This window comes from Megalops cyprinoides, chromosome 16 (genome assembly GCF_013368585.1).
Source record: "Megalops cyprinoides isolate fMegCyp1 chromosome 16, fMegCyp1.pri, whole genome shotgun sequence".
NCBI classification, from domain to species: Eukaryota; Metazoa; Chordata; class Actinopteri; order Elopiformes; family Megalopidae; genus Megalops; species Megalops cyprinoides.
Window position 1 is genome coordinate 9,201,353 of NC_050598.1, and position 11,356 is coordinate 9,212,708.

Genomic DNA, 11,356 nt, shown 5'->3' on the forward strand with positions numbered 1-11,356 from the left:
CTGTCTGAGACAAATTTACCCTTTCCCAGCTACGCTGTCTGCATGCTCCGATTAGGCACGACAGGCATTGTGTAATTAATAACTCAATGCACACCCTGGGGGTCCCAGGAGGAAGGGGGGGGTCTTGCAGAGGGCCCACCGCGATGGCCCATCTGAGGATGATGAGGAAATCTTTGCGATATGACGGCGCCCGGGACTGCAGCGCGGTGCCAAAATAACTGCAATTAATGCAGGGAGGAAATTAATGTGATTCCCACAATGCCCGTCAGAGAGGAGAAATGAGAGCAAACACTCTCCACTGTTCCCCCTTTGCCCTGAACGCCTCCATATATGGCACCACATGACAGTGGAACCAATGCCCCGTCCTGTGACAGTTACCATAGAAACTGAATCAAGATGGGTACAGTAAAAGGAGAAGTCGATGGAAGGATTGTTAATTTGAAAAAAAAAAAAAAAAAGAACCAGACTTCTCTCTGATGCAGTAAAAGAGAACGAGTGTTCTCCTTTATGGCAGAGGAGTGATGCGGAAAGGGAAGGAAGGAGCCCGCTCTACCTCCTCTTTGAGGGATTACCGCGCTTCCGAGAGGAGACTGTGGGGGAGTGCCGGAGCTGATAAACACAGCTTGTTCCACAACGCGCTAATCCGTCTGTGTCAATACACAGATAAACCTTCAAATGGCGCTTCAAACCAGAGAGGTAAACAGATCAGAGGCCTAATGCTCAAAGTTATGAAGTGCTGTGGTAATTAGAGACATGCAGACTTGTGATGGTCCACTGTGGAACAATGTGGCCTAGCACGGGAGACTATTGAGCACCACTCCTCCTGCCCCGCGTTCAGGACTCCTTTGCAATACATTTCGTACCCTGGCTCAAACAGGTGGTCAACAGGACCATTTTGATGAAATCCAAACAGACGTGTGGCAAAAGCATGGCAAAAACTCTGAAACACACCCCCCTTTCCCACACATGTTCACGACCCCCACACAAGGCCTTGCTTACAGCATAGTTACCCAACCAGCTTTCAACTAAGAATTGGCTGATCAAAGTCTGATTAGTTCTATATTTATAAGTAACTATGTTTACATTTAAGTTGTACATTTTATGAATTTGGCTGGAATAAAATCCATTAGAATGCCTGAGGGTTTTTCTACCGTCCAAAATGATTGGTCTTTCAAGAGGGAGGTGGTGTCACATGGCCAGCTCACTGATCACCTGACCGAGGGCCAGCAGTAGCTGTCCGTTCTCCCTTAAGCTGTGGTATAACACCGGCGCTTTGCTGTTGAAGGGCCCCTGTGATGTGCGTCCACGTGCCGGTTCACCTCTTTGTGCTGGGCGGGATTAAAAAGAGCCTCACGCCTCACATCTGAGCGCCATCAATGCAGTCAGACAGATCAAAAAAACGCTGAACCGCGGATGATAAAGAGAACACATTCAGAGTGTCCCGCGGGCCTCGGCGAAGAAATAAATAAATAACCTAACACAAAATAAAAATAGGAAAGAAAACGCCAAACGTGATTGAATTCGCTCCCTTTTAAAAAGGGAATTAAGCAGACGGGCAGATTTCAGGGCTGCGGCGGAGAGGCGGGAATCAAAAGGTTGGCATGGCAACGTTTGAGAGGAGTGAAAGGGAGAGGGAGATGGGCAGCGCGCTGGAGTGATCCTTGAGCGGCCGATTCACAGTAAATAACCTGAACCCACGCGGCACGTGGACCGGATGAGTCGGGCGAAGCTACACCGTGCTCTGGCTGCGACGCTCAGCGGTCTGAAAGCCACCCTTGTTAGCGCAGTTCGGCATTTGTATTTATGTATTCACTTTGTGTATGTTATGAATCGTCTCTCTATTTTCAGATGAAATAAAATATGTTAACGAACTGTAGGCCCTGTCGGAAACAGGCGCCTGTGTTTACTCCCTAGCTCGCTGCCTTTTTTTTTCAGCTATGAAAAATGCAGTTATCACACTGTTCTGGAAGTAGTGTGCGAGTACACAGATAACAGACATTGCTGACAAGTGTAATTTCTTGTGTTTCTTATTTAATTCAGCTTGAATTCTGAACGCATTTAAAATACAGAATTTTCCAAGGGACCCTTGACACGATGACTGATCTTGTTAAAGTTGACCTTGACAGGCAGACTGATAAGTATTTGGTTGTGGATGGCTGTTGTGTTCCACTTCAGAGGAAAGGCAGAAGGCAGGTATAGTGATTTATTTAATTCTAGCTTCATTTCACCTCACTAGCACTCATCGTTGGAGCTTTGAAATGATCAGTGAGCCAACCAGAAACTGATGCCACATCTGCAGAGCACTGACATAACCCGACCTGTAAAAGCACCTTAAGGAACCTGCGAGATCAACTGAGCTGTAATAAAACCCCGAAGAACCTCTAAGATCTGAGTTATAATAGAATCCTCAACAACTGGTGAGATCACCTGGGGTTCAATAAATTCTTAAAGAATCCACGAGGTCATTCAGACCTGCTCTTCAGCATCCAGTCCACAGCACTCAACTGTACACACAGATATCTGGTGTCTGCGGTACACTTACATACATGTATTCATGGCTGTTAGAATAGAATCTCCACACAGTGCTGTTCCCCTAGACTGCCGTATTACACGGTGATGCAGAGAATCAGTGCAGAGAATTCTGATTTGGTATTTCCGGACTGTAATATTCAGAACCGCAGGGGCTTCAAAAGGTCATCGCTGTTATGGTGCATTGTGTAAATGCATTAATTCTGTACTGTCAGCGCACTGTGCTGCAAAACTGTTCCAGCACATTATCTCCTGCACGGACAGTGCCTCCCATAGTTAATGGAACATTTCCACTAACATTTGAGTGTCACATCCACATTTGATTCCAGTTCCCTTCAAAAGCTGGGTTCTGTAATTATATTTCATAATATAAATAGGACTTGATTCATCACAGAAAGACAGCTGAAGACAGTAATATAGAGAATGAGCAAGAGAATGAAACAGAGAGGAAGACAGAAATCATAATGCCCTGGAACAGTTTGGCGAAGGTTTGAAAAATAGTCCAGATACAAATCTTTTTAACTTGAGCCTGCAGAGTCTACAGATCTGTAAGGATCAGCGAGCTCTTGCCACGTGCCTCGGTAGACAATGTCAGACAGTATGAGCTGTGAATTTGAGCGCTGGATCTAACCTACAAGCAAGGGTGGACAGAAAAGATAAATGAACCCGACTTTCAGAAAGTCAAACTTGCGATTCATACATTCCCAATTAATGAGCTTGCAAATTTACAGTCTGCCTTTTGGGAACTTCAAAGTGTGTTGCTTTCACATACTGTCAGTTCTAGTGCGTTTATCTGGGTGGTTGCCATCGCATTGAACATTGAGAAAACCATCCTACAGAAGGTTGTCTAGAAAGAGATTTGAACCAGGGGGATTAAAACTCTGTTGATACACAATAATAGCATGAAAGAAATTAAGGGCTTTGCTTGTTGTTGTTAAGGAATGTAGACCTTGTGTAGAATATATAGCTGTGCGCTGTCTCTCTCTTCTTTCATCCGTCTCCCCCCTCTCTTTTTCCAGTGTCTCCTTTGCTGTAGGCCTTATTACTGTGTTTGTAATAGACTCATGTGGAATAGGAATCATGGGGGGTAATAGAATTATCAAGAACATGAACAGAGTTGGGATACTGATGGCTGCTCGGATCTCTGTCAGAACCCACACTGGTGAATGGAATAACAGTGTGATATGTCTGTCAAAATGATAACCAAGTCTCAGCGAGTGGGAAAGGCAAAGTGGAAAAATAAGTTATTGCTACAACCATTTTTTCCTGACAAAATGAGCTGTCCACTGATTGACAGGGAGGCAAAAATCAAAAGAAAAGCACAACGTGTGTCAATGGTGTCATGATGAGACGAGAGAGATAGAGAGGAAAAAGAAGGAAGAAAGACAGAGAAAAAGAGAGACAAAGAGAGAAAGGGAGAGAGACAGAGAGAGAGAGAGATGGAGGGAGGGAGGACTGTACATGGCCTTAAAAAACATTTAGACAAAGGGGAAATCCTTCTGAGGCTCCAAACAGCCACCCTGACCGAGGGCGCGTGTCAGGTGCGATCACCACGCTACGCCCAGAGGAGCTTATATAACGACATCAGCGGCAGCTCCCTGGCTCCGGCGGACGTGGTGATGAGGACGGTCATTGGGCTGATGGTCCAGTTGCCCACTGGAGTTTGACTGAGATGAAAGCTGTCACCTATTTTCCCAATGAGCGCCGTGCCCAAATATCACTTCGACTGGGCAGGGTTGGGGGGGAGGCAGACCTGTCCTTCCAGATTAGGGCTCTGTTTGCGGTGTCTGCTTCGGGCAGGCTCAGACAAGATCACTGTTTAATGGAGACATTTACATCATTCTTTGTGAATATGGAGAGAAACCCCTCACTGTTTATTAATGCAAGGGTGCTGCAAAATTAACACAGCTTCTACCATCCAACCAAGCAAATCCCTGCAATTAAAATATTAACAGACTTGAAGTTCACTCTACACATGAGGACGCACAATCCTATGGATAGATCAACTATAAAAACTTCCCTGGCAAAGTGTGAAATGTTACAAATATATCAAGGATGTCAAACTGTGCAGGAAAATATACGTTCATATGTGTTGGTCTTTATGTATTGTTAAATGATGGGGTAAAAACCACAGTATATATTTAGTGCTAACCTCCATGTCAAACGGTGTTGTCCAACAGGTACTTGAGATGCTGTTGACATTTGGCTGCAGGTGGTTTGGCCGAGGCCCATGAAGATGGAGCCGTGCTGTGGCAGAGAAAGCACTATGAGTGGTGGTGTGGTCCCGGTGACTCCGTGCGAGGGAGGGTATCAATAATGCACACTTTGAAACATCTGAGGAAATCTGCCTTTTATACTCCTGCAGAATGCGATGAATTTTGCATTACCCCCCTCACCGGGCGATACCCCGCAGTGGGACACAGAGGAGGAGCCTTCCTGCCTGATTCGTGTGTTCGCGAGGGAGTTGGCGAGGCACGTGATAATGCGATTAATCAAACGGCCACGTAACCGCGCCGCTTCGCGCGTGCCCCGAAGCTCGAGCGCACGGCCTCATCAATGCACACAGCTCCCATGCGGAGGATTGCGTGAAGGATCGCCAAATGTCAAAACCCAGTGCTGTTACGCGCCAGAGAAAAGCCTGCCCATGGCACAGAATTGGCAGATTGCATATACAATTATGAAAAAAAAGGTAGAGATTTCTGAGATTCTGGAAACTGTGAGAATGGTTGTTCCTCTTTATATATTTTGTGCATATCATTTGCATAAACACCCTCTACCCTTTAAGACTGACAAACTGTGTTCAGCACATTAACCAAATGTATCTTTCAGTGATAGGTGCCGGAATCTGATGCGGCAGTGTGGGTTTTTCCAAAGATGAACGTATTAGTGAGGTCGTGACCAAGATTCAGATCTACAGTTAAGGGAGATGAAAGCACCAAATTATACCAAACTGAATTGGATTTCAGAAATTAAGGAAGATAAGATACAGCGCCTTCCAAGAATGTATATCTCGAACCTGGATATTACAAATATGTACGTCTGGGCCTGTATTGTATATAGCTATAATAAAAACATAAAAGAACATTCTCCTCCTGTTTTACTTGTTCAATCTGAATCTCTGTCTGCTGAAAATCTTGTCAGTATGCAGACCAGCAAAAGCGAGAAGATTTCTGTGTATATAACACTGCTGTCAGTCTGGTGTGGGCCTCCTCAGTGGGACAGATCCATATATAGAGCATGTTGCTGTAAGAATGGAGATTGTGCACCTCACTGTACAACAATGCACCTATGGATCTAACTCTGTGAGGCTGGCACAGGGGTGGGAACGCGTTCCGGCAGCGGTCAGGATTAGCGTCTCCTCAGCTCCGCTGCAGTCTCTTCTCCCGCTCGTTATTTTTCGACAAGAGGGTCCGAAAAGGTCACATCTGAAAGCCTGTTGCTGCAGTGTGGCGGGGCTGGCGTCTGGTTTGGCAAGGAGGGGAGTGGAGTCTGTAATGTAAAAGTTGTCAGCCGCAGCTCATGCTATGCCCCTCAGAAGTTTCAGCAGATAAGGGGGAGCTTGCTGAATACTAATCGCCTCTTGTGTGGGGAAATATTATGGGATGCGCGAAAGGTGCAAAATTTACTGTTGTGAGGAGACCGGCAGTGTGCTGAAAACCCATTTTTAGATTGGTTTGGCTCTACAAAGTTTTTACATTATTTATGTGCTTGGCTGACATTCCTGTTAGAAGCAACTTGCATTCAAATAAAGAATTACAAAAACAGAAAAAATATGTATGTTTATTATCTAACTGAAGCCCTGATGGTTTTTTTATCTGAACCTACCTGGTTGTAAGATTAGGTCCTTAATGACCATTCTACACTTCCATTTCATTACATTACACAACACTGCATTCATTTAGCAGATGCTCTTATCCAGAGCGACTTCAAACACAAGAGAACAGAAACGTATCGTTCCAAGTTATACAAGCAACAGTGTCAGACCAGGATAACAACACCCCCAGACCAGCATGAGCATGCACAACACCATCTGAATCTGAAACTAGACAGCCTAGAAAGCTATGGGAAGTTGTTAAGTAAATTCACTACTGTATATCTCAATGCTGCTAAATCACAATATCCATAACACCTGGAGATACCACAAGTAAATAAGCAGCAAGTAACACCAGTACAGGCAGTAGGGGGTTGGGGATTGAAGGTGAACAGAGACGTAGTCTGAAGAGGTGGTGAGATACAGTTGGAAGAGGTAATGAGATACACTTGGTTGGTTAATTAATTTTACCTCCAAGCTCTGAATGTGTCTTCCACATCATTTCTAGCACTTGAAAGGAAAAAAAAGTGTTTCCTACAAACCAGTAGTTCTCACACATCCACATCATATTGTGTGTGCTAGATTACAGGTGATGGAGTTTCAGGATCCTCTCAGGATTCTCTCCCTTGTTGGGGATCCTACTCTGTAAGAACATAAAGACAAAGCAGTAACTGTCCTTGAATGGGACAGCAGATGAGCTTTTAAACAAAACCCTTTGAGAGAAAAGAGGAAATTAAATAAACCAATAAGCAACTGCCCCACTCGTTTACACTGAATTCCCCAGTCGGTTTCTTTTTAGTTTCACACTATTAAAATGAAGTGATTTGAAATTGTTAAATGCCTCGCCTTCAGTCTACAGGATTTGAGTAATTCAGTTAAAGGTGGTTTGATATACCAGTTGCAATATGAAATGTCACAGGATATTGGAAAACCTGAGGATTAAACACCTATGAGGCATCACCTTATCAGAATATGATATACACAAAATTGAGCAGGAGAAGCCTCCTTAAGGATGTTTTCTACATTACTGCGTGAAGAGAGTGAAAATTAAATGAGTTCATTTCATGAATTATATTTAATCATATTAGATTTACATTTGGGACCACATGCTTCAGTTAAGCTCAAACAGCAATGACATTTTCTCCATGTAACTATTTCTCCCCATTGTCATGTCATAATCTTTATATAAACCTTTCCTATTCAAATTTGTACCAAATGCTAATCTAATGCACATCATAAAATTAGATAGCATAGCAAAATTAGTAGCATGCTGCTAGCTTGAGATCATTGCCAGACACACCGTTGGTTTCAGCGGATGATGGTACAGACCAAGGCTGGTCTGGCTTGAAAATTGTGTAAGTGTAGCTTCAAGCAGCTAAAATGAGTAAACCTGAAAATACAATTGGAATACAATCAAGTTAACACAGTTGTGGTTAAAAACTAGCTACAGAACAAGATCTGAAAAGGAGTAAAATAGCAGGGTATTTGAGCCACTTAAGTCTAAAAAAAGGAAAATTATTGAGAGAGGAGGAAACACAGAGGTTCATAATATCACAGTATGTAATATTGTGTAATGGTTAATGAGGTGTGTCTTTAATAGATGAGAGGTAGTAAAAGACAGCATTGGTTTAACGATGGCTGGCAGTGTAGCCCATCACTCAGTATATAAAAAAGAGATCAAATTCCATAAAATGTTGAATAATAATTGGACCAGACATAGTCCATAGGCTGCAAGGGGTTAATGGGCACCCTGGCCAATCCCTGGCTATCCTTTAAGAGCATTTTGTGCTTAAGATTTGCTGAATAAGAAAATATTAACATATCAGTATTAAATGGGTCTCTCTTTTAAATGTACCCCAGTTGGCTCAACTGGACAAAAACTAGTCCAATCAGATGGGGGATGTAGTGATGTGACACTACGTCACATGTGCCGGGGCCAAGTTTCTGTCTTCTTATTGTGTCATGTTAGCTGCTTTTTGTGCTAAAATTTTTGTGCAAAAATGATCTAAAATTGTGAAGCAGGCCCTGGCTGTTGCTACATATTCTCCTGCCACTGGGAGGATATTAAAATGATTGAGGAACTGATTTTTCTGTACAATAACAGACTCATTAATGACTGTATGGCTATTTCATCAAGCTCCTTACAGTAGAATAAGCCAACCCAAACACAGAGCAGGGTAACTCTTTTAACTGTAACAGAAAATCTGTTAGCATTGGCAAAGGTTTCCAGCATATGTCAGACTGACAGTCCAGTCACTGGCAGAATTCTCATCTTGGTACCCTTTTGTATGGACAGGTTTACCTCTGATTAGAGGCAATAGAGGGGTCACATGGATGAGACCCTGTGACAAATAACCTGGTATGACTCCAGAGAGGCTTTTAAATTAGTCATGGGGATTGTAGTAAATCTGCCTTGAGTTGAGCAGAAAACAAATCGATAAAAATCATTTTTATTTCTTTTGGGCGGGTGAGGAATGGATGGACTGCAAAGTCTTAGAAATTAAAGTTAATAAGGCTCCTGTGAAATATTCTGAGAGTATCCAGGGGCAGCTCTTACTGTGGATCAATCAGCGCGCTGTGTGACTTTACCGTATGTGATGTCAGCTGCACGTTGTGACACTGTCCACCAGATTCTTCTGCTTCTTTGGCACAGCTGATTCATTTACGGTAGCATACCTGTCCACCTCCCTGATGCAGACAGAAATCCAGATAATGGACCAACCAGAAAACCTTCAATTGCGAGTACATCCCGTTTCTATACAAGCCTAAAAGACCACTACACCTGAATATATCCAGTGATATATCCAGACAGATCTGGAGATACAACTCTACAAGGCCAGACCATCCTCTTTGTCTCTAGTGTAGAGCTGTCTGAGACAACAATTCATTCATTTTAATGGCTACCCACCCTCTCTTGCACTTTGAACAAGTCCTAGCTGCAACAATTGAAAAATACATGAAGAGGAGGGTCTAAAGATGCAATCACCCTTCTGAAAAGCACCCTCTCAGTGCTTAGATAGATCATCTCCTCATGCAGCACTGTTGGACACTTCACATGGTGCAAGCATTCACACCTTAAGGAACAATCATCTCAGGGAATAAACAACTTTTCTGATAACCAAATGGCGAAGCGTGTCCAAATAAGGTGAAGCAGCGCACTGCTCAGCAAGATAAGCGAGCCTTTTTATTTCCATTTTTTTGCCTGCACAGCAGCAAACAAACTACTCATGCGCACATTTCATGCCTGTGTCACAATATTACAGGTATCCAGAGGTGGACACCCCGGCTTCAGAAAGTAAAAGTCCTGCCACGTATTTGTTTCACCCGTGCACTACACCAGCTGAATGTATTTAGCACAACTCTTCAGCCAGGTAGAGGAGCCAGTTAGTGAAATCACCTTGATTAGTGAATGGCTAAAACAAACACACGGCAGGACTTTTACCTTTTACTTTCTGAAGTCGGGGTGTCCACCTCTGCAGGTATCTCTGAAATTCATCGGCTCCTTGATCTCTGTTACCTCAGCTGTGACATGGCACTTCCACCTCTTTCAGCCAGTGTGAAGCAAATGAGCAATATTTAGCGGGCGGCAGTGTAGCATAGCGGTTAAGGAGCAGGACTTGTAACCGAAAGGTTGCTGGTTCAATCCCCGCTGGGACACTGCTGCTGTACCCTTGGGCAAGGTACTGAACCCACACTTGCCTCAGTAAATATCCAGCTGTATAAATGGATAACATTGTAAAGAACCTATGTAAGTCGCTTTGGATAAAAGCGTCTGCCAAATGAATAAATGTAAAAATGTAAATGTATATGTACAAACGGGACAACAGAGGAAGACAACAGCTCCAAGGGCTGCAGCAGTGTGCGAGGAGTGTGGGAGGTCTTGCCTCCTTTGGTGTCAGTCCCATTTATTCAAAGCAAAATGCCAATTTTGGGTACAAATAGCATGCAGAGGAAGGTAAACCTGAGCCTGTGATGATTTCCAGTGTTGGAAATGTCCACGTTTCAGAAGGGTAAAACACTTCAAGAGTGGCTTGTCATAGCTAGTCATTGCCTTACAGTTTGGGTAGTCTTTTTTGGCACTGAGTATTGCACTGTAGCTTCAGTAGTAAAATTTACTCAATTATATGACAAAATCAAAACGAACAGAAATTTGTTTATGCAAAGATGAAAATACAAAGCTTATAAAAAAAAGCCCCAAAAATGTTGGCATTCATTTAATTAACATACCTTCTGAGAGAACAAGAGTACACAAGGGCAAATTATCAGTTCACAAGCTTTTTACATCCATTTATCGCTGAAAAAACAGTCACTGACTAAGCAATCCATTTCAGCTGGATCCAATTATAAAAAGGAAACAATTCCCACGTTACAGAAACAATGGGAGAAAAGTCCATTTAAAAAAAAAAAAAAAAACTAGTTGCTGAGTCTCAGGGTGCTTTCACACTAGAGCTTTTGGTGCGGACCAGAGTCCGCTTGAGCCATTAGTTCGGTTCGTTTTGCTGATGTGAATGCTGTTTTCCGAACTCGGGTGCACACCAGGGACCGTACCCGAGTCCTCCAGAAAACAGGGGTCTGGGGTATGGTTCACCTGAACTCCAGTGCAGTTTGGGAAGTAAACGCTATTTTGCCTCGCTTGTGCGTCGTTGCCTAGCGACATTGGAAAATAAAAGCTACATGTTCCTTACGTGTTGATGATGTAAACGGCCCACAAACACCAGAGAGACCCCTGTTTATTTCTCTGTAGTTGCTTTGTGATATCTGTGTGGGCTTCAGTGGAACATCATTAATAGGGCCGTCAGTTTTTGTCACACAGGTGACCTGCAGGGATTCAAACCTGTTATCAATAGTTCTTCTTCAGGTGTTGGTGTAAGCACTCAGTTAACAGTGTTTAAGAAATCTGCAGTCACCTGGCTAATTATCCAGCTCTATAAATGGATAAAATTTTGACCCATGGATGTCTTTCTGGATACGAGTATCTGCTGACTGACAAAAATGCAATAATGTAATTATGAAATT